The 25,460-nt window shown below is 43.4% G+C and overlaps 1 pseudogene; it reads left to right on the forward strand.

The window, feature by feature from the left end:
• Nucleotides 1-25,460, forward strand: part of LOC111970319 (receptor-type tyrosine-protein phosphatase gamma-like) — a 227,927-nt pseudogene that overhangs the window by 169,094 nt on the left and 33,373 nt on the right.

Below are 25,460 nucleotides of genomic sequence, written 5' to 3' on the forward strand. Positions count from 1 at the left end.
ACACCAATGTGTCAGCATACACTACACCCAGCCCACCACAGGGGTCACTAGTGCATGATGGGACAAGGACATCCCTGCCGACCAAACCCTCCCCTAACCCGGACGACACTGGGCCAATTGTGCTTCACCCCACGGGTCTCCCGGTCACAACAGAGCCTGGACTTGAACCCAGAATCACAGCTAGCACTGKGCCACTCAGGAGGCCCTAGTGCCATGGGATCTTAATGACCACAGAGGGTCAGGACACCCTTTACCTTCCCATCTGAAAGACAGCACCCTATGTCCCTTTCACTGCTTTAGGGGCATTGGGATCTCCTTAACCCTTCAACACCACTTCCAGCAGCATCTGGTCTCCCATCCAGCCAGTATCAACCCTGTTTAGCTTCAGAAGCAAGCCAGCAGTGGGATGCAGGGTGGTATGCTGCTGGCTATAGAGGGCTTTCAGTCACACACAAGAGCACTCAATGAATGTCCACAAAAAAATACTAATAAAAAAAGAGGCAGAGAAATGATTTCCCAAGTTGTTGTTGTTTGTGAGGTTAATGTGAGGTGATTACTTCAAACATCACACATCTCCCAGACTGTCTATTTTCAGACATAACACATCTCCCAGACTGTCTATTTTCAGACATCACACATCTCCCAGACTGTCAATTTTCAGACATCACACATCTCCCAGACTGTCTATTTTCAGACATCACACATCTCCCAGACTGTCTGTAAATAGAAATTCCGCGCCTCTCATCTGGTCTTCCATCCATTCGTTTAAGCTTCTGAAGATACTTTACCTTGGCGTTTATTTTTAATCCCAAATTAGAGTCTGACCACAAGCTGTGAGCCCAGTCTTCCATCAAGAGGAAAGCAGTACAGCGAGTTACCACGCCCTGCTTCTCTCTCTGTGTAGCGCTGCAAAGAAGAGACGGAAAAGTTAATTGCATCTAAACCTCAATTTGTCAACACTCTGTTCTCGCTCGCTCGCACACACACACACACACACACACACACACACACACACACACACACACACACACACACACACACACACACACACACACACACACACACACACAACACACACACACACACACACACACACAGAGAGAATTTACATACACAGCAGCAGCATCAGATGCATGCTTGCTTGTACCATTCATGTTTAATGCTAGGGGGACACAGATAGACATGCCTAGCTATGATGTGTATGGTCTGAAAGCGGAGTTAGCTGGTGTCGATACAAACATGAGTAATGCCGTGTCTCCACCAGCCCGTATCCGGATGTGCTTTACCATGTTTCCCTAATCCCCTGCTGCATCTGCCTAAACACACACGCACACACCGGCCTGAACGAATTGCCCCTCAGAGATTCATGAAGTTGTATTGCATATGGAGCCATGCCACTGTGTATGTGTGCATGCACGCTTTGTGTGTACCAACACATACAGCTGGGTTAACAATGTGCTACTGACGTATTTCTCTTTATGTGGGTCCACTCAGAGACAGAGGGAGAGAAAACGTGTTAATGGAAGAAGGGAATAAACTGAGAGCATATGGTCTCTTTACTCATGCTGATTCATCTCACACAACTGGAGCTCCTCCGTGCTTCTCTGGGTCTTTATCCCATTCATTACACTGACTATCTATACTGAATGATCTGCCATGGCTGGAAGGGGGCTAGAATGGGGCTAGCAGGCAGGTGGTATTGCTAGGTTTGGTGAACTAAAAAGCATGCTGGGTTGTGTTGTTGTTCTGATGGTCCAAGGGAGGCTCCTGGTCCTCTGGCTGGGTACTTAAGCTGTGTCCCAAATGTTACCCTATTCCCATAGGGCTCTGGTCGAAGTAGTWCATTACATAGGTGATAGGGTGCAATTTGGGACGCACCATACTGTCCTCTTCTAGCTGGGTGGCGGTGATGGGCTTTCCGCCAGCTTGTTAGCCTCAGCCACCCATTCACTAGCAGGTCTGAGGCAGCACCACCATATGGCACTGGGCTGTCTTACTACTGAAACAACCCACAATGTCAGGAACAGAAAGGGGCTGTGCTGTCTGACAACTGAAACAACCCACGATTGGTCAGGAACAGAAAGGGCCTATGCTGTCTGACAACTGAAACAACCACGATGTCGGGAACAGAAAGGGGCGTGCTGTCTGACTACTGCACGACCCACGATGTCGGGACAGAAGGGGCTGTGCTGTCTTACTACTGAACAACCCACGATGTCGGGAACAGAAAGGGGCTGTGCTGTCTTACTACTGAAAACAACCACGATGTCGGGAACGAAAGGGGCTGTGCTGTCTGACAACTGAAACAACCACAATGTCGGGAACAGAAAGGGGCTGTGCTGTCTTACTACTGAAACAACCCACGATGTCGGGAACAGAAAGGGTCTGTGCTGTCTGACAACTGAAACGACCACGATGTCAGGAACAGAAAGGGGTTGTGCTGTCTTACTACTGAAACGACCACGATGTCGGGAACAGAAAGGGTCTGTGCTGTCTTACTACTGCAAGACCCACGATGTCAGGAACAGAAAGGGGTTGTGCTGTCTTACTACTGAAACAACCCACGATGTCGGGAACAGAAAGGGTCTGTGCTTTCTTACTACTGAAACAACCCACGATGTCGGGAACAGAAAGGGGTTGTGCTGTCTGAGGTCAGGTGGTAGTAGAGATGCTCTGGCTACTGAAACATCCCATGATGTCAGGAACGGAAAGGTGCTTCTGTTGGGACACATCTGCTCTACACGTCTGCTCTACACGTCTGCGCTACACGTCTGCTCTACACGTCTGCTCTACACGTCTGCTCTACACGTCTGCTCTACACATCTGCTCTACACGTCTGCTCTACACGTCTGCTCTACACATCTGCTCTACACGTCTGCTCTACACGTCTGCTGTCTCGTCCCACTCCCCATAGTCCACGGTATAGCGTTCTCTTCATCCTTCCATAGTAACATATATGACTGTTAGTAGGATCTCCCTCGTACCCACATGGCTTGGTTTATGTCTTAACCCCAAGCTCAAGGTCCTGCTGCCACCACAGGTTGTCTCCAGCTCCCACTTTACTACCCCAGATTGTGACAGCAGCCTCTAAACACAGGAGGATGTATCCAAGGAGGAAACTCTCTCTACCTGTGGTTACAGCGGGCTACAGCAGCCCACCGATGGATTAGTTGTCAGAGCAGGACACTTATCTGATTGTCCTCCTCCTCCTCTTCCTCTCCTTTCTGTTAAGCCCTGATGTTGCCAAACAAATGCCAGAAGGAGGTTTTTAGGCAGGAAATGTCCATGTAAAACAGGACGCCAGCGAAAATCTCTTAGAGGGATGTTCCCAATAACTGTCAGTTGTAAATAAACACGGATCCTCCTACCTGATTGAAAATAAAATACTAGACCTGTGGGTGGTTATGCACAGTAAATAAATCCACTGTACTCTAAACATTTGGGGATTGAAATAGGCGTAAAGACACATTATAATGTCTATTTTCTATTTAAATATGTGGGAATAATCTACACTTTGTTTACAGTATGTGGGTCTCTGAGTGTGTGTGGGTCTCTGAGTACACCTATGTGAGAATGATGTTCATTGACTACAGCTCAGCGTTCAACACCATAGTGCTCACTAAGCTCATCACTAAGCTAAGGACTCTGGAACTAAACACCTCCCTCTGCAACTGGATCCTGAACTTCCTGACGGGCCGCCCCCAGGGAGTAAGAGTATGCAACAACACGTCTGCCATGCTGATCCTTAACACTGGGGCCCCTCAGGGGTGTGTACTTAGTCCCCTCCTGAATTCCCTGTTCACCCACGACTGCCTGGCCAAACACGACTCCAACACCATCATTAAGTTTGCTGACGACACAACAGTGGTAGGCCTGATCACCGACAACGATGAGACGCTCTATAGGGAGGAGGTAAAAGAACTGGCATTGTGGTGCCAGGACAACAACCTCTCCCTCAATGTGAGCAAGGCAAAGGAGCTGATCGTGGACTACAGCAAAAGGTGGGCCGAACAGGCCCTCATTAACATCGACGGGGCTGCAGTGGAGCGGGTCGAGAGTTAAGTTCCTTGGTGTCCACATCACCAACAAACTATCATGGTCAAAACATACCAAGACAGTCGTGAAGAGGGCACAACAAAACATTTTCCCCCTCAGGAGACTAAAAAGATTTGGCATGGGTTCCCAGATCCTCAAAAGGTTCTACAGCTGCACTGTCGAGAGCATCCTGACCGGTTGCATCACCGCCTGGTATGGAAACTGCTCAGCATCTGACCGTAAGGCGCTACAGAGGGGAGTGAGGGTAACTCTTCTTGGAACTGCATTGTTGGTTAAGGGCTTGTAAGTAAGCATTTCACTGTAAAGTCTACACTTGTTGTATTCGGTGCATGTGCCAAATAAAGTTTGATTTGAGTTGAGTGTGTGGGTCTCTGAGTGTGTGTGTGGGTCTCTGAGTGTGTGTGTGGGTCTCTGAGTGTGTGTGTGGGTCTCTGAGTGTGTGTGTGGGTCTCTGAGTGTGTGTGTGGGCTTCTGAGTGTGTGTGTGGTCTCTGAGTGTGTGTGGGCTGTGTTTGTGGTGTTGATATGGGCGTTCCTGTGCTCTCTCGATTTCTCCCTCAAGAGAAACGATGATGTGTTCGTTTTTCTCTGTGTTGATGTGTTAGTTAGGTGTTCTCTGTGTTGATGTGTTAGTTAGTTTTTCTCTGTATTGTGTTAGTTATTTTTTCTCTGTGTTGATGTGTTAGTTATTTTTTCTCTGTGTTGATGTGTTAGCTTGTTTTTCTCTGTTTTGATGTGTTAGTTAATTTTTCTCTGTGTGATGTGTTAGCTTGTTTTTCTCTGTGTTGATGTGTTAGTTATTTTTTCTCTGTGTTGATGTGTTAGTTCGTTTTTCTCTGTGTTGATGTGTTAGTTAATTTTTCTCTGTGTTGATGTGTTTAGCTTGTTTTTCTCTGTGTTGATGTGTTAGTTATTTTTTCTCTGTGTTGATGTGTTAGTTCGTTTTCTCTGTGTTGATGTGTTAGCTTGTTTTTCTCTGTGTTGATGTGTTAATTTTTCTCTGTGTTGATGTGTTAGTTAGAATTTCTCTGTGTTGTGTTAGTTTGTTTTTCTCTGTGTTGTTGTTAGTTAGTTTTTCTATGTGTTTGTGTGTGGTTAGTTTTTCTGTGTTGTTGTGTGTGTTAGTATTTTGCTGTGTTGTTGTATGTTAGTATTTCTCTGTTGTTGTGTTAGTTTTTCTCTGTGTTGATGTGTTAGTTAATTTTTCTCTTGTGTTGATGTGTTAGTTAGATTTTCTCTGTGTTGATCTGTTTAGTTAGATTTTCTCTGTGTTGATCTGTTAGTTTGTTTTCTCTGTTTTTGTGTTAGTTAGTTTTCCTATGTGTTTGTGTGTGTTAGTTTTCTCTGTGTTGTGTTAGTTAGTTAGTTTTTTCTATGTGTTGTGTGTGTTAGTTTTTCTGTGTTGTTGTGTGTGTTAGTATTTCTCTGTGTTGATGTGTTAGTTCGTTTTTCTCTGTGTTGATGTGTTAGTTATTTTTTCTCTGTGTTGATGTGTTAGTTCGTTTTTCTCTGTGTTGATGTGTTAGCTTGTTTTTCTCTGTGTTGATGTGTAGTTAATTTTTCTCTGTGTTGATGTGTTAGTTAGATTTCTCTGTGTTGATCTGTTAGTTAGATTTTCTCTGTGTTGATCTGTTAGTTTGTTTTTCTCTGTGTTGTGTTAGTTAGTTTTCCTATGTGTTGTGTGTGTTAGTTTTTCTCTGTGTTGTGTAGTTAGTTAGTTTTTCTATGTGTTGTGTGTGTTAGTTTTTCTGTGTTGTTGTGTGTGTTAGTATTTGTCTGTGTTGATGTGTTAGTTCGTTTTTCTCTGTGTTGATGTGTTAGTTATTTTTTCTCTGTGTTGATGTGTTAGCTTGTTTTTCTCTGTGTTGATGTGTTAGTTAATTTTTCTCTATGTTGATGTGTTAGCTTGTTTTTCTCTGTGTTGATGTGTTAGTTAATTTTTCTCTGTGTTGATGTGTTGTTATTTTTTTTTCTGTGTTGATGTTTAAGTTAGTTTTTCTCTGTATTGTGTAAGTTATTTGTTCTCTGTGTTGATGTGTTAGTTCGTTTTTCTCTGTATTGTGTTAGTTATTTTTTCTCTGTGTTGATGTGTTAGTTCGTTTTCTCTGTGTGATGTGTTAGCTTGTTTTTCTCTGTGTTGATGTGTTAGTTAATTTTTCTCTGTTTGATGTGTTAGTTAGAATTTCTCTGTGTTGTGTTAGTTTGTTTTTCTCTGTGTTGTTTAGTTAGTTTTTCTATGTGTTGTGTGTGTTAGTTTTTCTGTGTTGTTGTGTGTGTTAGTATTTCTCTGTGTTTGTTGTATGTTAGTATTTCTCTGTTGTTGTGTTAGTTTTTCTCTGTGTTGATGTGTTAGTAAATTTTTCTCTGTGTTGATGTGTTAGTTAGATTTTCTCTGTGTTGATCTGTTAGTTAGATTTTCTCAGTGTTGTGTTAGTTAGTTTTCCTATGTGTTGTGTGTGTTATTTTCTCTGTGTTGTGTGTGTTAGTATTTCTCTGTGTTGTTGTGTGTGTTAGTATTTCTCTGTTGTTGTGTTTAGTTTTTCTCTGTGTTGATGTGTTAGTTAGTTTTTCTCTGTGTTGATGTGTTATTTTTTCTCGGTGTTGATGTGCGTGTTAGTTTTTCTCTGTGTTGATGTGTGTGTTAGTTTTTCTCTGTGTTGATGTGTGTGTTAGTTTTTATCTGTGTTGATGTGTACGTTGGTTTTTCTCTGTGTTGATGTGTGTGTTAGTTTTTCTCTGTGTTGATGTGTGTTAGTTTTTCTCTGTGTTGATGTGTAAGTTAGTTTTTCTCTGTGTTGAAGTGTATTCGTTTTTCTCTGTGTTGATGTGTGTGTTAGTTTTTCTCTGTGTTGATATGTACGTTCGTTTTTCTCTGTGTTGATGTGTGTGTTAGTTTTTCTCTGTGTTGATGTGTGTGTTAGTTTTTCTCTGTGTTGATGTGTAAGTTAGTTTTTCTCTGTGTTGATGTGTAAGTTCGTTTTTCTCTGTGTTGTGTGTAAGTTCGTTTTTCTCTGTGTTGTGTTTGTTAGTTTTTCTCTGTGTTGATGTGTAAGTTAGTTTTTCTCTGTGTTGATGTGTAAGTTTGTTTTTCTCTGTGTTGATGTGTGTATCTGTTCTGTCTCCCTCTTTCAGAGAAGGAGACATTCCTGAGTCCATTTATCCTGAGGGATCTGCTACCATCATTATTGGGGAGTTACTACCGCTACACAGGCTCTCTCACCAGCCCGCCCTGCAGCAAGGTGGTTGAGTGGATCGTCTTCTCCAGGCCCGTCTTACTCTCCCACTCACAGGTCAGTTACACATGCACATACACACACATGTGCGCTCACACACACACACATTTTGGGGAGTAAAACTGTATTCCCATTCAAAATACTATTTTCCCTAACCCTAAACCTAACTCCTAACTTTAACCCCAAACCCTAAACCTAACCCTTAAGCCTAAAATAGCATTTTAACAAATTCAGGTTTTGAAAAAAACTTTTGAAAACTTTTTTTGTTTTTCTACCTTGTCAGTACATTCTGGGGACTTGTCAGGATATTCTGGTCCTGATAATGTAGGAAGACATGTACACACACACACACTATCATCTCGGCTTGGGCGGTATACCGCATATACCGTAAATCGGGATATTTGTAAAAAGCCACGGGATGGTTTTTCAGTCCCGTCAATTCAATTGAAACTACGTTTTTTTCAATTTAACTGTCACATTATTTGGAAGCTTACAGTAGTCCCCAGTCACATGGTGATTGTTGACAAGAGACCTGAGCCTTGTGAGTCACTCATGGTTTTGCAGTGCAGGTGATCTAATTACAGTATTTTAACTATCTAAAATGTGCTAAATGCTATGCAGTTTTGCATTTGGCTTGCTAATTTAGTAGCTAGTTAGCTATCTAGCTGTGGTTTGCTCCTTCAAAAATCAAGCATTCACTTGCTAACAGCAGAGATCACCCCTCCTGGATCAAGATCCTTGCTGGCTAATATTTGTGTTGTGTGTGCATCAAACTGTGAGTAGCATTGTTGAGTTACTTGCATAGTTTAGGACAGAAACTGTACAAAATGTTCGCAATGCGCTCATTACCTTTTAGTTAGTATTCTCTATGGGATTTGCCATGTACTTGTTAGCAGTGCTAACCTTCGGATTATAGCGTATCAGTGGGGTTAGAAAACAGTGCCCCCTGTGTTCAGTGCCGGCATTACCGAATATCCCACTATGGCACAAGGTTGATATGAAGGTATGACAATTTGGAGACTGCTCAAGTTTACTATTATCCCTTTGTTTCTATACACCAACCTACTCCCCTCTTCCCCTCCTCCCCTCCTCCTACCCTTCCTCTCCTCTCTCCTCTTTCTCTTCCTATGTGTATCAAACACTAACTGCCTATGTGGTGCATGATTTAACAGGTGTAGCCAATTACTGCTACAGTATGTGAATTATAGGGGCTGTGAACACACACAAACAGCCTGGCTGCGGGCAGCTACAGGCTTTTAAATTCCCTCTGACACCAGGTTGACTATCACACTAAATACTGGAGGTGACTGCATATTTACTGCAAATGACCTCATTTAACATTACCTACACGCCACGCCATGCCACGCCACGCCACGCCATTTTTTAAAACTTTGTTTATTGGATTTTCAACACCAGCATTTACAAAATAATTGCACTTGTAAGTTATTTGGTAGTAATATAAAACAACACATCAAAGACAACAATACAGCTAAACAATATTTATATATATTTTTTTTGATACAGTTGCTACAGGTCAACTATCACAGATAATACAGTTCTCCTTGACATACCAGATGCCGTGTATACACATACCAGGCCTCTTACATCACCGATATAGAAATATACATCACTCTGGAACTGCAGGGAAATGTAGTCGTTTAACATAAGAAAAGAAGAGAGCCCACATTGCATAGAATTTGTCTACAGACCCATTGAGTGTGTGTTTAATTCTTTCCACTTTATGCAATTCAAAACGGATTTGATCCAAAGCGCATGAGAAGGGCTGCAGAGGATTTCCATCGAAGTCAAATTTATCATCTCGCCAACAAAGTGATAAAGGCAATTACATCCTTATTCATTTTGGTCAGTTGTATTGTGGGTAAGGAAACTCCAAATAATGCAATAAAAGGGTCTGGCTCGATCTGTGTGCCGCTTAATTCTGAGAGTGTGTTAAAGATGGGCAACACCAAAACATGTGTACATGATTACCAGGAGACTGGTTACATCATACACAATTAGGGTTCACATCCTTGTAAATTTTTGACAATCTTGCTTTGGTCCAGTGGGCCTTATGAATGAGTTGGCATTGAATGAGACCATGCCGAGCGCAAATAGAAGAGGTATGTACCCTTTTGAATGCCCCTTCCCATAGTTCATCAGATATTTCCTCACCCAGTTCCTCCTCCAATGAGGATTTCATATTGTTTAATGAGATTACTTGTAGTGAGCAAATTTGGCCATAGATTATTGACAAGGTGCCTTTCAAAGTAGGAAGAGGGATAAGAAATGTTGAACTGTGTTTCACCAGGAAGGGAGGGGAATCCTGGATCTATGTAGTGGATGTAACTCCGGATTTGTAAGAACATAAAGAAATTATGTCTGGGAGATCAAATTTAGCTGATAATTGTTAAAACGGACTAAATGTATTGTTAATATAGCTCTCTGAATCCTTTAATACCGAGACTAGACCATGTTGAGAAAGCACCATCAACCATTGATGGGGAAAAAGAGGAGTTTGAGGCCTCCGGAGCCAAAGAAGAGGATGTTTGAAACCCAAAGTGGCGCCTAAATTGATTCCAGATCTTCAATGTTGTTTTGACACATATATTTTTGGTGAAGGAGGAGTAAGGGCCTGTAACGGAGGAAGACAATGATGCCGGTATAGATGAGGTGGCCTCCATCTCTAGTCAAATTGGGGGTGGGAATATCTCTCTGCTCTGCAACCAGTACTGAATGATCCTAAGGTTAGCGGCCCAATAATAGAATCTGAAATCTGGTAGTGCTAGACCGCCGTCTGGTCTAAGCCTCTGCAAAAGCTGTTTTCGTATCATAAGGGTATTTTTGTCCTATATAAAAGTTAGAATTAGGCTGTCGATCTTTTTGAAAAACGTATTGGGAAGAAAAATCAGTAGGTACTGATAGAGATATAAGAATTTATGGAGAGTATTCATTTTAATATAATTAATTATTGCGACTAAGGAGAGGTGTAGCAAAGACCAGTGTTCCAAATCGTCCTTAGTACGAGTTAAAAGAGGAGCAAAGTTGGCCTGAAAAAGGTTTTCAAATCTGATTGTGACATGCACCCCGAGATAAATAAAATGTCCCAGCTGCTTTACAAATATACTGCTACTGTAGAAAGGATAATACATAACACATCAAGTGCTTGGCTTTTAGTAATCCTTTCTCAGTAAGACATGGTCTTATGATCTTATTTGGATTATCTTAGTATGTGCAACACTTGGTTATATACACATATATTCACATATCTCCTTGAGTGTACATTGCATGTTTGAAGAGCTCCGGATGAGATATGTCCACAAACCTGCAGCAGAGGACAAATCCTTTGTTCTGTATTGGATCACTGGATGCAGAGTATTGACTGTGTACTGCAATATCTTATGGCGTTCATATATGGTCTCTTATGAATACGTAAATCATTTTTCCATCCGTCCATAGAAGAAATTGATTCTAGCCAGTCTTTAATGGTTAGTCATTACAGCGCTCTGCAGGACATCAGTCAAAGAGATCGATGGCAGAACATTTGCCCCAGTGAAATGTTACACACTCCTGGAGCCAGTCGAGCAGAACAGAGGCACGTTTATGTCCTTTGCTTCAGGGACACACACATGCACCCCCTCCAACCAACACGCAACACACACACACGCAAAACAGTCACACGCACACGCACATGCACACCGCTTCTGCCTTACTAAAGCCTATCCCTCTCTCTCTTCTGTCTAGCTGGAGGCATTCTACTCCATCTTCACCACGGAGCAGCAGGACCATGTGAAGTCAGTAGAGTACCTGAGAAACAACTACAGACCCCTCCAGGACCTGGACAACAGAGAGGTGTTGAAGTCTGCTGTTAAAGACGCCTGGCAGAGGGACCTGACTGACAGCCTGGGACTAGGTACAGACGGCATCACAGACGCATCCAGAGGTACCACAGTATACACTCTCTTACATTCAGTCAGTCAGCAGTCAGTCAACAGTCAGACACATCCAGAGGTACCACACTATACACCTCTCTACATGTCAGTCAGTCAGTCAGTCAGTCACCAGAACACATCCAGAGGTACCACACTATACACTCTCTACATTCAGTCAGTCAGCAGTCAGTCAGTCACCAGACACATCCAGAGGTACCACACTATACACTCTCTTACATTCAGTCAGTCAGTCAGTCAGTCACCAGACGCATCCAGAGGTACCACAGTATACACTCTCTTACATTCAGTCAGTCAGTCAGTCAGTCACCAGACACATCCAGAGGTACCACACTATTACACTCTCTTTACATTCAGTCAGTCACCAGACACATCCAGAGTACCACACTATACACTCTCTTACATTCAGTCAGTCAGTCAGTCAGTCACCAGACACATCCAGAGGTACCACACTATACACCTCCTTACATCAGTCAGTCACCAGACACATCCAGAGGTCCACACTATACACTCTCTTACATTCAGTCAATTCAGTCAGTCAGTCACCAGACACATCCAGAGGTACCACACTATACACTCTCTTACATTCAGTCAGTCACCAGACACATCCAGAGGTACCACACTAACACTCTCTTACATTCAGTCAATCAGTCAGTCAGTCACCAGACACATCCAGAGGTACACACTATACACTCTCTTACATTCAGTCAGTCAGTCAGTCAGTCACCAGACGCATCCAGAGGTACCACACTATACACTCTCTTACATTCAGTCAGTCACCAGACCACATCCAGAGGTACCACCCTATACACTCTCTTACATTCAGTCAGTCAGTCACCAGACGCATCCAGAGGTACCACAGTATACACTCTCTTACATTCAGTTCAGTCAGTCAGTCAGTCCACCAGACACATCCAGAGGTACCACCAGTATACACTCTCTTACATTCAAGTCAGATCAGTCAGTCACCAGACACATCCAGAGGTACCACACTATACACTCTCTTACATTCAGTCAGTCAGTCAGTCAGTCACCAGACACATCCAGAGGTACCAATATAGCTAATCTGATCTGACCTTACGCTACTTCTCACCATGCCACTCAGTCTTTCACTTAGTGCCTGTCGTTTGTCTGTACCAGCGTTTCACAAACTTGGTCCTGGGGACCCCAAGGGGTGCACGTTTTGGTTTTTGCCCTAACACTACACAGCTGATTCAAATTATTGAACCTTGATGATTAGTTTGATTATTTGAATCAATATTCACTCATACGTTCATTCAGTTAATCAGTCTTTCAGTTGTGTATTGCCTTTCTTTGTCTTTGTATAAAATATTTTTCATTGCTTTATTTTGCATTACAAACATTGTTAGTTGAGGCTCTGCTAAAACCGTTCGAGTTCATCCAGAAAGGCCCCTGCCTCTTTAAACGTCAGCTCTCTTTGTTTTGAGTGTGGCTGGCAGAGAGAATTGAATGGGAGTGATTGTGATGAAGTGGGAGCGAGCGCTGTAACAGGCTACATGACTGAGTAATCATCATTAATATGCACACATAAAAATTGTCATACAAATTAAGTTGTGAAATTGCTCTGTCTCTCTCTCATCTTTCTTCCATTTCCTCTTCCATTTCTGTCCCATTTTCTCTCTCCCTTTCTCTCAGACGTCTCCTCTCTGATCCCTGGGTCTACTCATATATACAGTTGAAGTCGGAAGTTTACATACACCTTAGCCAAATACATTTAAACTCAGTTTTTCACAATTCCTGACATTTAATCCTAATAAAAATGTCCTGTCTTTGGTCAGTTAGGATCACCACTTTATTTTAAGAATGTGAAATGTCAGAATAATAGTAGAGAGAATTATTTATTTCAGCTTTTATTTCTTTCATCACATTCCAAGTGGATCAGAAGTTTACATACACTCAATTAGTATTTGGTAGCATTGCCTTTAAATTGTTTAACTTGGGTCAAACGTTTCAGGTAGCCTTCCACAAGCTTCCCACAATAAGTTGGGTGAATTCTTGCCCATTCCTCCTGAAAGAGCTGGTGTAACTGAGTCAGGTTTGTAGACCTCCTTGCTCCCACACACTTTTCCGTTCTGCCCACACATTTTCTATAGGATTGAGGTCAGGGCTTAGTGATGGCCACTCCAATACCTTGACTTTGTTGTCCTAAAGCTATTTTGCCACAACTTTGGAAGTATGCTTGGGGTCATTGTCCATTTGAGAGACTCATTTGCGACCAAGCTTAACTTCCTGACTGATGTCTTGAGATGTTGCTTCAATATATCCACATAATTTTCCTCCTCGTGATGTGATCTATTTTGTGAAGTGAACCACTCCCTCCTGCAGCAAAGCACCCCCAAAACATGATGCTGCCACCCCCGTGCTTCACAGTTGGCATGGTGTTCTTCGGCTTGCAAGCATCCCCCTTTTTCCTCCAAACATAATGATGGTCATTATGGCCAAACAGTTTTATTTTTGTTTCATCAGACCAGAGGACATTTCTCCAAAAAGTACGATCTTTGTCCCCATGTGCAGTTGCAAACCGTAGTCTGGCTTTTTTTATGGCGGTTTTGGAGTAGTGGCTTCTAACTTGCTGAGCGGCCTTTCAGGTTATGTCGATATAGGACTCATTTTACTGTGGATATAGATACTTTTGTACCTCCAGCATCTTCACAAGGTCCTTTGCTGTTGTTCTGGGATTGATTTGCACCTTTCGCACCAAAGTACGTTCATCTCTAAGAGACAGAACGCATCTCCTTCCTGAGCGGTATGACGGCTGCGTCGTCCCATTGTGTTTATACTTGCGTACTATTGTTTGTACAGATGAACGTGATATCTTCAGGCGTTTGGAAATTGCTCCCAATGATGAACCAGATTTGTGGAAGTCTAAAAAAAAATTCTGAGGTCTTGGCTGATTTCTTTTGATTTTCCCATGATGTCAAGCAAAGAGGCACTGAGTTTGAAGGTAGGCCTTGAAATACATCCACAGGTACACCTCCTATTGACTAAATTGATGTCAATTAGGCTATCAGAAGCTTCTAAAGCCATGACATACTTTTCTGGAATTTTCCAAGCTGTTGAAAGGCACAGTCAACTTAGTTTATGTAAACTTCTGACCCACTGGAATTGTGATACAGTGAATTATAAGTGAAATAATCTGTCTGTAAACAATTGTTGGAAAAATGACTTGTGTCATGTACAAAGTAGATGTCCTAACTGACTTGCCAAAACTATAGTTTGTTGACAAGAAATGTGTGGAGTGGTTGAAAAACAAGTTTTAATGACTCCAACCTAAGTGTATGTAAACTTCCGACTTCAACTGTATGTAGATACAGTACAATAGCCCCTCTCCTCCTCTCTTATCCTCCTCTCTGCTCTCCTCCCTCCTCTTTTCTGCTCTCCTCTGCTCTCCTCATCTCTCCTCTGCTCTCCTCATCTCTCCTCTGCTCTCCTCATCTCTTCTCTGCTCTCCTCTCTCCTCTTCTCTGCTCTCCTTTCTCCTCCTCTCTGCTCTCCTTTCTCCTCCTCTCTGCTCTCTTCTCTCCTTCTCTGCTCTCCTCTCCTCTTTCCTCCTCTCGCCTCCTCTCCTCTTTCTTCCTCTCTGCTCTCCTCTCTGCTCTCCTCTCTGCTCTCCTTCTCTCCTTGCTCCTCTCTGCTTTCCTCTCTGCTCTCCTGCTCTCTGCTCTCCTTTCTCCTCTCCTCCATCTCTCACTCAACCTAACCCTCTCCTCACGTCCCACCTCCATTTCATGTATACATAATTCACACTACTTTCACATAATTTTTTCAGTGGAATAATGGAGCAATCTAAGACAGAAAAGGTAGAGCTTCCTGCCTTGACACTGGTTGTAGACAGCCTCTGAATCCGTTGTCTAGTAACTCAACATTCCATGCGCAGGCAGGCAGGCAGGCAGGCAGGCAGGCAGGCAGGCAGGCAGACACGACAGACAGACAGACAGACAGACAGACAGACAGACAGACAGACAGACAGACAGACAGACAGACAGACAGACAGACAGACAGACAGACAGGACACATGGATATGGATGTCTTTTCGTGACCATACTGTGGCCTACATCACCACCTTGAGGTTAAGTATAGTACTGCAGCCATACAGTGTGTGAGTAAGTGAGTCATCCTATTCTCTAGTACCACAGATGAGACGACTCACTCACTTAAATATAGAACCACAGAAGATGACTAAGAAGTTGTCAACAACACTACACATGCCTGACTCCTGTTTCAGATTCATCACACACATTCACTCCTCCAGTCTACAGACCCTGGTCTCTATCCCTCCACCCCTCCAATCCTTCGTCCCACCTTCCTCCATTCCTCTAACTCTTTAGATCTCCACCATTCCATCCCTACTTCCACCATCTCTATATCTCTCTATTCCTTCATCCCTCCATTCCTACTTCCTCCTTCCTCCATCCCTCTATCTCCGTCTCTCCACTCCTCCATCGCTCCATCCAGTACCCTAGAGACTGGTTGGTTGGACTATACCAGAGCCCTGTGTGTTGAGGCTCAAGGCTAGTGTCTTATGTATTGAGCTTATGTATTCTTTCAGTCTGGTTAAAGCTGCTCCTCTGGAAACCAACAGCTGGATGAGTCAGCAGTCAGACAGTAATAAAATATGTAGTTTCTCCTCAGGCTGCCTGCCTGCGACCCACCCATGTAGCACACACACACCTTGCCATTATCAGATCAGACTGAGAGCTGGTGAGATGTAAACACAACCAGCAGTCCGCCGCGCCGTGTGAATCCTTTTATTTTTTACCTGTTTCTGTCACCATCATCGCTTCATTCCTCAGAAAAACAAGTCCTCAAGGCTTTCTCTTGCTCTTTCTCTCTATCCTATCCTCTTCCGCCCAGGGTGGTTTTTATTGTCAAATAAATAATGTGTTTATCGTTTCTCTCAATCCATCCGTCTCCTCATTCCTCTTCCCTCTCTTTCACCCCTCCTTCCCTCTCCATTCTGATTTTCCTTCCTCAACCCTCCCCCACACCTCCCTCCCTCCTTCCCCCCCACCTCCCTCCCTCACCAGTTTGCAGCAGTGCCCCGGTCAACATGAAGATCCAGCCACTGAACGGCACTGCCCTGGTGGTGAGCTGGCAGCGCCCGCTAGTGGTCTACCACCCGCCTATCACCAGCTTCATGGTCTCCTACAGCTGGATGAAGAGTGACGTGGCCTACGAGAAGACTGGGGACCAGAACATGGTGAGACACACAGACAGAGAACGCTGTACAGACTGTCAGTCGGTCACAGTTGCCTGGCTGGAAATAGACATTCCAGGTCTGTCTGTCACAAATCAAATCACATTTTATTGGTCACATGCTTTGTAAACATCAGGTGTAGACCAACAGTGAAATGCTTACTTACGGCTTCCCAACATTGCAGAGAGAAAAAAATCTAAAAATAGAAAACATAATAACACAAGGAATAAATACACAATGAGTAACGAGAACTTGGCTATAAAGTATATACGGGATACCACAACTGAGTCAATGTGCAGGGGTACGAGGTCATTGGGGTAGATATGTAAATATAGCTAAGGATAAAGTGACTGGGAAAAATAGTTAGTGCAAAGAGTGTCAATGCAGATAGTCCTGGGAAGCTATTTGGTTAATTATTTAACTAACAATTCAGCAGTCTTATGGCTTGGGGGTAMAAGCTGTTCAGGGTCCTGTTGGTTCCAGACTTGTGCATCGGTACCGCTTGCCGTGCGGTAGAGAGAACAGTCCATGACACACACACTGCACCGAGACTCCCACTGTGATGTGTCCGATGGGCTCAGCTCCCTCCAGTCTAATGTGTCAGTGAGAGGTGAGATGCACACCACGTCTGGGTCGTACCGTCACTGTAACGTGAGATCTCAGTGAAGTTTTATTTTTAAAGACATCATGGCAGTCTTCTCATTCAGCCAGTGGTTGTTGTTGATATAGTTCACGCCTTCACGTTAGTTTCCAACTTGGATGTGTTGACTATTTAGACTTGCCAAATGGAGGCTAACTTGTCTCATCCTCTAAATACAATATATATACATATGTATGTGGACACCCAATAGACAAACAATCTCCATAGGCAAACATTGGCAGTGGAATGGCCTTACTGAAGAGCTCAGTGACTTTCAATGTGGCACTTTCAATGTGCCACCTTTCCAACACGTCAGTTCATCAAATGTCTGCCCTGATAGAGCTGGTCAACTGTAAGTGCTGTTATTGGGAAGTGGATACATCTTGGAGTAACAACGGCTCAGCCATGAAGTGGTAGGCCACACAAGTTCCACAGAACGGGACCGGCAACTGCTGAAGCGCTTAGTGCATAAAAATTGGCTGTGCTCGGTTGCAACACTCACTACCGAGTTCCAAACTGCCTCTGGAAGCAACGTCAGCACAAGAACTGTTTGTCAGGAGCTTCATTAAATGGGTTTCCATGGCCGAGCAGCCGCACACAAGCCTAAGATCACCATGCGCAATGCCAAGCGTTGGATGGAGTGGTGTAAAGCTCGCTGCCATTGGACTCTGGAGCAGTGGAAACGCGTTCTCTGGAGTGATGATTCACGCTTCACCATCTGGCAGTCCGACAGACAAATCTGGGTTTGGCGGATGCCAGGAGATTGCTAACTGCCCCAATGCAGACTGCCAACTGTATATTTTGGTGCTGGAGGATTAATGGTCTGGGGGTGTTTTTCATGGTTCGGGCTAGGACCCCTAGTTCCAGTGAAAGGAAATCTTAATGCTACAGCATACAATGACATTCTAGACTATTCTGTGCTTCCAAGTTTGTGGCAAGGCCATTTCTTGTTTCAGCATTACAAATCAAATCAAAGTTTATTTGTCACGTGCGCCGAATACAACAGGTGTAGACCTTACAGTGAAATGCTTACTTACAGGCTCTAACCAACAGTGCAAAAAAGGTATTATGTGAACAATAGGTAAGTAAATAAATAAAACAACAGTAAAAAATAACAGTAGCGAGGCTATAACAGTTTCCCTGCATTGTTGACAATGCTACCGTGCACAAAGTGAGGTCCATATAGAAATGGTTTCTCGGGATAGGTGTGGAAGAACTTGACTGGCCTGCACAAAGCCCTGACCTCAACCCCATCGAACACCTTTGGGATGAATTGGAACGCCGACTGCGAGCCAGGCTTAATCGCCCAACAAGGCCTAATCAGTGCCCGACCTCACTAATGCTGTTGTGGCTGAATGGAAGAAAGTCCCCGCACCAATGCCGCAGAAATGTACCAATATCTAGTGGAAAGCCTTCCAAGAAGAGTGAAATAAATATTTCTCTCTACTATTATTCTGTCATTTCACATTCTTAAAATAAAGTAGAGATCCTAACTGACCTAAGACAGGAAATCTTTACCAGGGTTAAATGTCAGGAATTGTGTAAAACTGAGTTTAAATGTATTTGGCTAAGGTGTATGTAAACTTCTGACTTCAACTGTATATATGAGGCCATACAGAGGAGGATTTGGCTGTGAACAATCATTTTAAAGGAATAAACATAGACTGCAGGAAAACAKTGTCTCAGGAGAGACGATGCAGAGACGTCCATCTCTCTTCTCTTTGCCTACAATCAATCTCGCTCTCTCTCTTTTCCTTTGCCATATCACCACACTCCTTCATTCTTCCCTCACGTCAGCCCCCTTTCCCCATTCTCTGCCCACTTCATTTCCATTTTTATTTTCAATCTCCGTCCTTATCTGGGTTATATCAGGGAACTGCAGGCTTCCTGCAATCACAATTGAATCAATTGAAAACCACTCAAGCCCTTAGTTTCACATCCCCTCCTCTCATCTCCCCTTCGGCCAATGCAATAACCGTCCATTCTGGAGACCATCTCTGACGTAATTAACTTTAACCAGACTAGCCCCTGATGCGTCAGACATTGCAGTGATGGACAGGTAAGGACACAGAACGGGTAGGTGAGGACACAGAGAGGAGTAAAGGGTAGGTGAGGATAGAACAGACGCTATGGATCCCTATCATGGGTGTGAGCTGCCAGTATTGACACACACTGAATGTTAATCACATGTGAATCGTTTACTTAGGCCTTTTATGTAGTGTGGATGTCCCATATGTACAGGACTCTATGACAGGGTGTGTCTGTCTCTCTGTGACAACACTGTGTCTGTCTGTCAGACTCTCATTCTTTCTCTTGCTCTCTCTGCCTCTGTGTCCATCCTACAGAAGGCAGTGATAACCCACGTGTCTCCAGACATCCTGTATCTGTTCAGAGTCCAGGCAGTGTGCCATAGAGACCTACGCAGTGACTTCAGCCAGACACTGCTCTTCAGCGGTAACCACACAACACACCATAACACAGCATATACAGTACAGCCCTATGGATGGAGTCACATAATCCTAACGTCCAGTTTTAAAATGATCAGAGATAGTTAAATACTAAGAACAAACACTTGTCTTTGTTCCAAATGCATGTGTAATATTTTCCTCTGTTTGGTCTTCCAGCTAACACCACCAGGATATTTGAGGGAACACGGATAGTGAAAACTGGAATGGTGAGTAAAGTACAGATCATTTGTTTTGTCCAGAAGATGGCAGCATAACAATTTATTTTGTGATGATCCAACATGATTTGATATGGCATGATACMAACTCTCTCTCTCTCACTTTCTCTCTCGTTTTCTCCACCCCATACCCCTCTCCTTCTCTCTCTCCTCTTTCCCCCAGCCCACCGTCTCCCCAGCCTCCTCGGCGGACATGGCTCCTATCAGCTCCGGCTCCTCCACCTGGACCTCCTCTGGCCTCCCCTTCTCCTTTGTCTCCATGGCTACGGGGGGTATCGGCCCATCCTCCAGCGGCAGTCAGGCCACGGTGGCATCGGTGGTGACCAGCACACTGCTGGCCGGCCTGGGCTTCAGCGGAGGGGTCATCTCTTCCCTGCCTGGCTCTCTCTGGCCCACCCAGGCCCCTACAGCCAGCCCTGGGTCTAATCCTGGCCCGGGTCCCATTCCCAGCCGCCAGCCTGCCCAGTCCCAGGCCTCCACTGAGCTCCCTACAGCCCGTCAGGGTGGTTCTGACATGGACACCCCCACAGCGGAGGAGGAGGCAGGGGTGGACAGGGAGGCCGAGGCCGAGGGGGAGGAGGGAGAGGGAGAGAAGGATAAAGGGGAAGACGACAGGAGGAAGAAGAATAACAAGACAGCGCCTGATGAGGTGGAGACAAAGATGAACAGCACCGTGGTCAAAGTGCCCTACTCCTATGTCCCTACCCCCACAGCCAAAGAGAAAGGACAGGGGCAGGGAGAGCCTGTGGCTAACAGCACCACTGTGCCTCCCAGTGTAGGGGAGGACCAACTTTTCAGAGTGGACAGTAGCTCAGGGCCCACGGTGCAGCCAAAGAAGGACACAGCAGAGAGAGAGATGCAGATTCCCCAGAGCCCAACACACTCCCCAAAGACTGGTGGGGAGAAGAGCCTTTGGCCTTTCTCTGTTCACACTGGTGAGTAGAACTCTTTGTATAACCCATATCATTTTCCTCTTTTTAGCACAACTACACTGAACAAAATTATACACGCAACAATTTCAAAGATTTTACTGAGTTACAGTTCATATAACGAAATCTGTCAATTGAAATAAATTAATTTGGCAATAATCTATGGATTTCACGTGACTGGGAGTACAAATAGGCATCAGTTGGTCACAGATACCTTTAACAAAAATATCTGGTGTGACCACCATTTGCCTCATGCAGCGCGACACATCTCCTTTGCACAGAGTTGATCAGTCTGTTGATTGTGGCCTGTGAAATGTTGTTCCACTCCTCTTCAATGGCTGTGCGAAGTTTCTGGATATTGGAGAGAACTGGAACATGCTGTCGATCCAGAGCATCCCAAACATGCTCAATGGGTGACATGTCTGGTGAGAATGCAGGCCATGGATGAACTGGGTCATTTTCAGCTTCCAGGAATTGTGTATAGATCCTTGCAACATGGGGACGTGCATTATCATGCTGAGACATGAGGTGATGACGGCGGATGAATGGCACGAACAATGGGCCTCAGGATCTCGTCACGGTATCTCTGTGAATTGAAATTCCTATTGATAAAATGCAATTGTGTTCGTTGTCCGTAGAAATAGGCTTTTTGTGCCTATGGAACATTTCTGGGATCTTTTATTTCAGCTCATGAAACATAGGACAAACACTTTACATGTTGCATTTATATTTTTGTTGAGTATAGTTGTACACTGGAGATATTTAACACAATATTTAGACCTAACAGGCAGGGCCTATTTTAAACATTAGCCTTGGGACCAGCCCCAGCTTCAGTATGTGACAATAGACTGAGACAAATAGCAACATTTCTGAGTGCCACCATAATATCACACAGAGAGAGCCCTAGAGAAAGTAATGTAACTATTCTACAGCCTGAAGGGCCATTACCTAGCCCGAGGTGGCCATTACCTAGCCCGAGGTGCCATTACCTAGCCCGAGGTGGCAATTACCTACGCCGAGGTGGCATTACCTAGCCGGAGGGCCATACCTAGCCCGAGGTGGCCATTACAGCCCGAGTGCTACGAGCCAGGCATTACCTAGCCCGAGGTGGCATTACCTAGCCCGAGTGGGCATACCTAGCCCGAGGTGGATTACCTAGCCCGAGTGGCATTTTACCCTAGCCCGAGGTGGCATTACCTAGCCCGAGGTGGCATTACCTAGCCCGAGGTGGCATTACCTAGCCTGAGGTGCCATTAGTTTGGGGCATGCTCTGAGGCATATTTTCAAGACCAAACTGTCTGCCTAAGAGCCAGGAATAAAACAGAGAAAGTAAAGCAGGGTATTTGTTAAATGAATAACAAAGTGTTTGTCAATGCTCTCTTATAAATGTTCTTATTCATTCTGAATAATCAAATTTAGATGAGTAGCGCTCCAAGCCTCAGGGTAAACCTAGTCACTTACTGTCATTGTAAATAAGAATTTGTTCTTAACTGACTTGCCTAGGTAAATAAAGGTTAAATAAAATAAAATAAATTCACCCTACTGATGAAGCCATCACACTGAAATGATGTGTAAATGTATGCTGCCCTACCAAGCAAAAAGACAGTAACTGCTCATTTGGTTGAAAATTAGTTCATGTCATTTTTGCTACAWTAAATACATGCTTAATCATGTGGACATGTATCCTGCCTCTATTGTGTTGTGTTTTGAAGAAAATGGGGGTCATGTTAGCAGTAACTGCATAAAGTTACTGTGAAACCAAGGTAAATAAAAGCCTTTTTTCTCTGTTCCATGCTATGAGCAGTTACTGCCTTTTTGCTTGGTAGAGCAGTATAAATATATAAATAGTGGAGCTACACAGTCTTTTCTGAAGTCGAATTGGTTGTTTGAAGGCTGAAGCTTCCATGAGTGACCCAAATAATCTGAATAATCTCACTTTGATTTGACTTTTGTGTGTTAAAGTGTTTTTGGAGTAGATGTCTCTGTGTCTCAGCCTCTGTGTCTGTCTCCCATTCCACCCCTCCACCTTTCCAGACAGAACTAGTGTGTCCAACATGACCCGCAGCTCTCACCCTGGGGTGGGCAGGATGGAGTGGATCGTCCCCCTGGTGGTGGTCTCAGCCCTCACCCTGCTCTGCCTCGTCATGCTACTGGCTGTCCTGGTCTACTGGAGGTATTATATATGATGTTATATTATTATATTACTGGGTTACTAACCCTAACCCCTACTGACCCCTGGTGGTGGTCTCAGCCCTCACCCTGCTCTGCCTCGTCACACATGCTAGGTGTGTGTGCATTTTCCAGACCCCACCATGTAAAAAAAAAAAGTGATGTAATCAAAGGCCAATGTTTACTTTTTTGAATTGAGTCTATGGCAGTCCATTACAAATCCGTTGGACAGTKGTTTTGACAGTATTTCAATCTTCAGAAAGTGTTCACACCTTTTTCCACATTTTCAGCCTGAATTTAAAATATATGTTTTGGGGGGTCATTGACCTACACACAGTAAGTACCCCATAATGTCAAAGTGGAATTATGTTTWTTGAATTATTTTCTGTAAGGTCCCTCATTCGAGCAGTGAATTTCAAACACATTCAACCTCAAAGACCAGGGAGGTTTTCCAATGCCTTGCAAAGAAGAGCACCTATTGYTAGATGGTTAAAATACAAAAAAGCAGACATTGAATAACCCTTCATGCATGGTGAAGTTATTAATGACAATTTGGATAGTGTATCAATACACCAAGTCACTACAAAGATACATGCAGTTGCCGGAGAGGAAGGAAACAGCTCATGGATTTCACCATGAGGCCAATGGTAACATAAACKGTCACAACATGTAATGGCTGTGGTAGGAGAAAACAAAACATGCATCCTGTTTGCAACAAGGCACTAAGGTGATCCTGCAAAAAAATGTGTCAAAGCAATGAACTTTTTGTCCTGAATACAAAGTGTTATGTTTGGGGCAAATCCAATACATTACTCACCATATTTCCAAGCATAGTGGTGGCAAACATATTATGGGTATGCTTGTAATCGTTAAGGAATGGAGCTAAGCACAGGCAAAATCCTAGAGGAAAAACTAGTTCGGTCTGCTTTCCAACAGACACTGGGAGATGGATTCACCTTTCAGCAGGACAATAACCTAGAACACAAGGCCAAATMTACACTGGAGTTGCTTACCAAGAAGACAGTGAATGTTCCTGAATGGCCGAGTTACAGTTTTGATGGCAAGACCTGAAAATGGTTYTCTAGCAATGATCAACAACCAATTTGACAGAYCTTGAATCATTTTTTAAAGAATAATGGGGAAATGTTGCACAATCTAGGTGTGGAAAGCTCTTAGAAACTTACCCAGGAAGACTCACAGCTGTAATCACTGCCAAAGCTGCTTCGACAAAGTATTTACTCAGGGATCAGAGGCAAATGGGAATATGTTTTCACTTTTGTCATTAATGGGGTATTGTGTGTAGATAGTTGCATAATGTTTTTGTTAATTGTTATCCTTTTTGAATTTAAATTAATACTCATCTACAGAAACCCTCTGTTTTATTACACCTCATCTAACAGAACCACTCTGTTTATTACAACCTCATCTAACAGAAACCACATGTTTATTACACTCATCTAACAGAAACCACTATGTTTATTCAACCTCATCTAACAGAAACCACTATGTTTATTACAACCTCATCTAACAGAAACCACTCTGTTTATTACAACTCATCTACAGAACCACTCTGTTTATTCAACTCATCTACAGAACCCACTATGTTTATTACAACCTCATCTAACAGAAACCCTCTGTTTATTACAACCTCATCTAACAGAAACCACTTGTTTATTACAACCTCATCTAACAGAAACCCACTCTGTTTATTACAACCTCATCTAAACGAACCCCACTCTGTTTATTACAACCTCATCTAAAACAACACACTCTGTTTATTACAACCTCATCTAACAGAAACCACTCTGTTTATTACAACTCATCTAACAGAAACCACTTGTTTATTACAACCTCATCTAACAGAAACCCTCTGTTTATTACAACCTCATCTAACAGAAACCACTTGTTTATTACAACCTCATCTAACAGAAACCACTTGTTTATTACAACCTCACTCACAGAAACCACTCTGTTTATTACAACCTCATCTAACAGAAACCACTGTTTATTACAACCTCATCTAACAGAAACCACTCTGTTTATTACAACCTCATCTAACAGAAACCACTGTTTATTACAACCTCATCTAACAAACCGCTCTGTTTATTAAACCTCATCTAACAGAAACCACTCTGTTTATTACAACCTCATCTAACAGAAACCACTCTGTTTATAACAACCTCATCTAAGAGAACCGCTCTGTTTATTACAACCTCATCTAACGAAACCACTCTGTTTATTACAACCTCATCTAACAGAAACCACTCTGTTTATTACAACCTCATCTACAGAAACCACTATGTTTATTACAACCTCATCTAACAGAAACCACTCTGTTTATTACAACCTCATCTAACAGAAACCACTGTTTATTACAACTCATCTAACAGAAACCACACTGTTTATTACAACCTCATCTAACAGAACCACTCTGTTTATTCAACCTCATCTAACAGAAACCACTCTGTTTATTACAACCTCATCTAACAGAAACCACTATGTTTATTACACCTCATCTAACAGAAACCACTTGTTTATTACAACCTCATCAACAGAAACCACTCTGTTTGTTACAACCGCCCCCCC

This window comes from Salvelinus sp. IW2-2015, linkage group LG11 (genome assembly GCF_002910315.2).
Source record: "Salvelinus sp. IW2-2015 linkage group LG11, ASM291031v2, whole genome shotgun sequence".
Taxonomy (NCBI): domain Eukaryota; kingdom Metazoa; phylum Chordata; class Actinopteri; order Salmoniformes; family Salmonidae; genus Salvelinus; species Salvelinus sp. IW2-2015.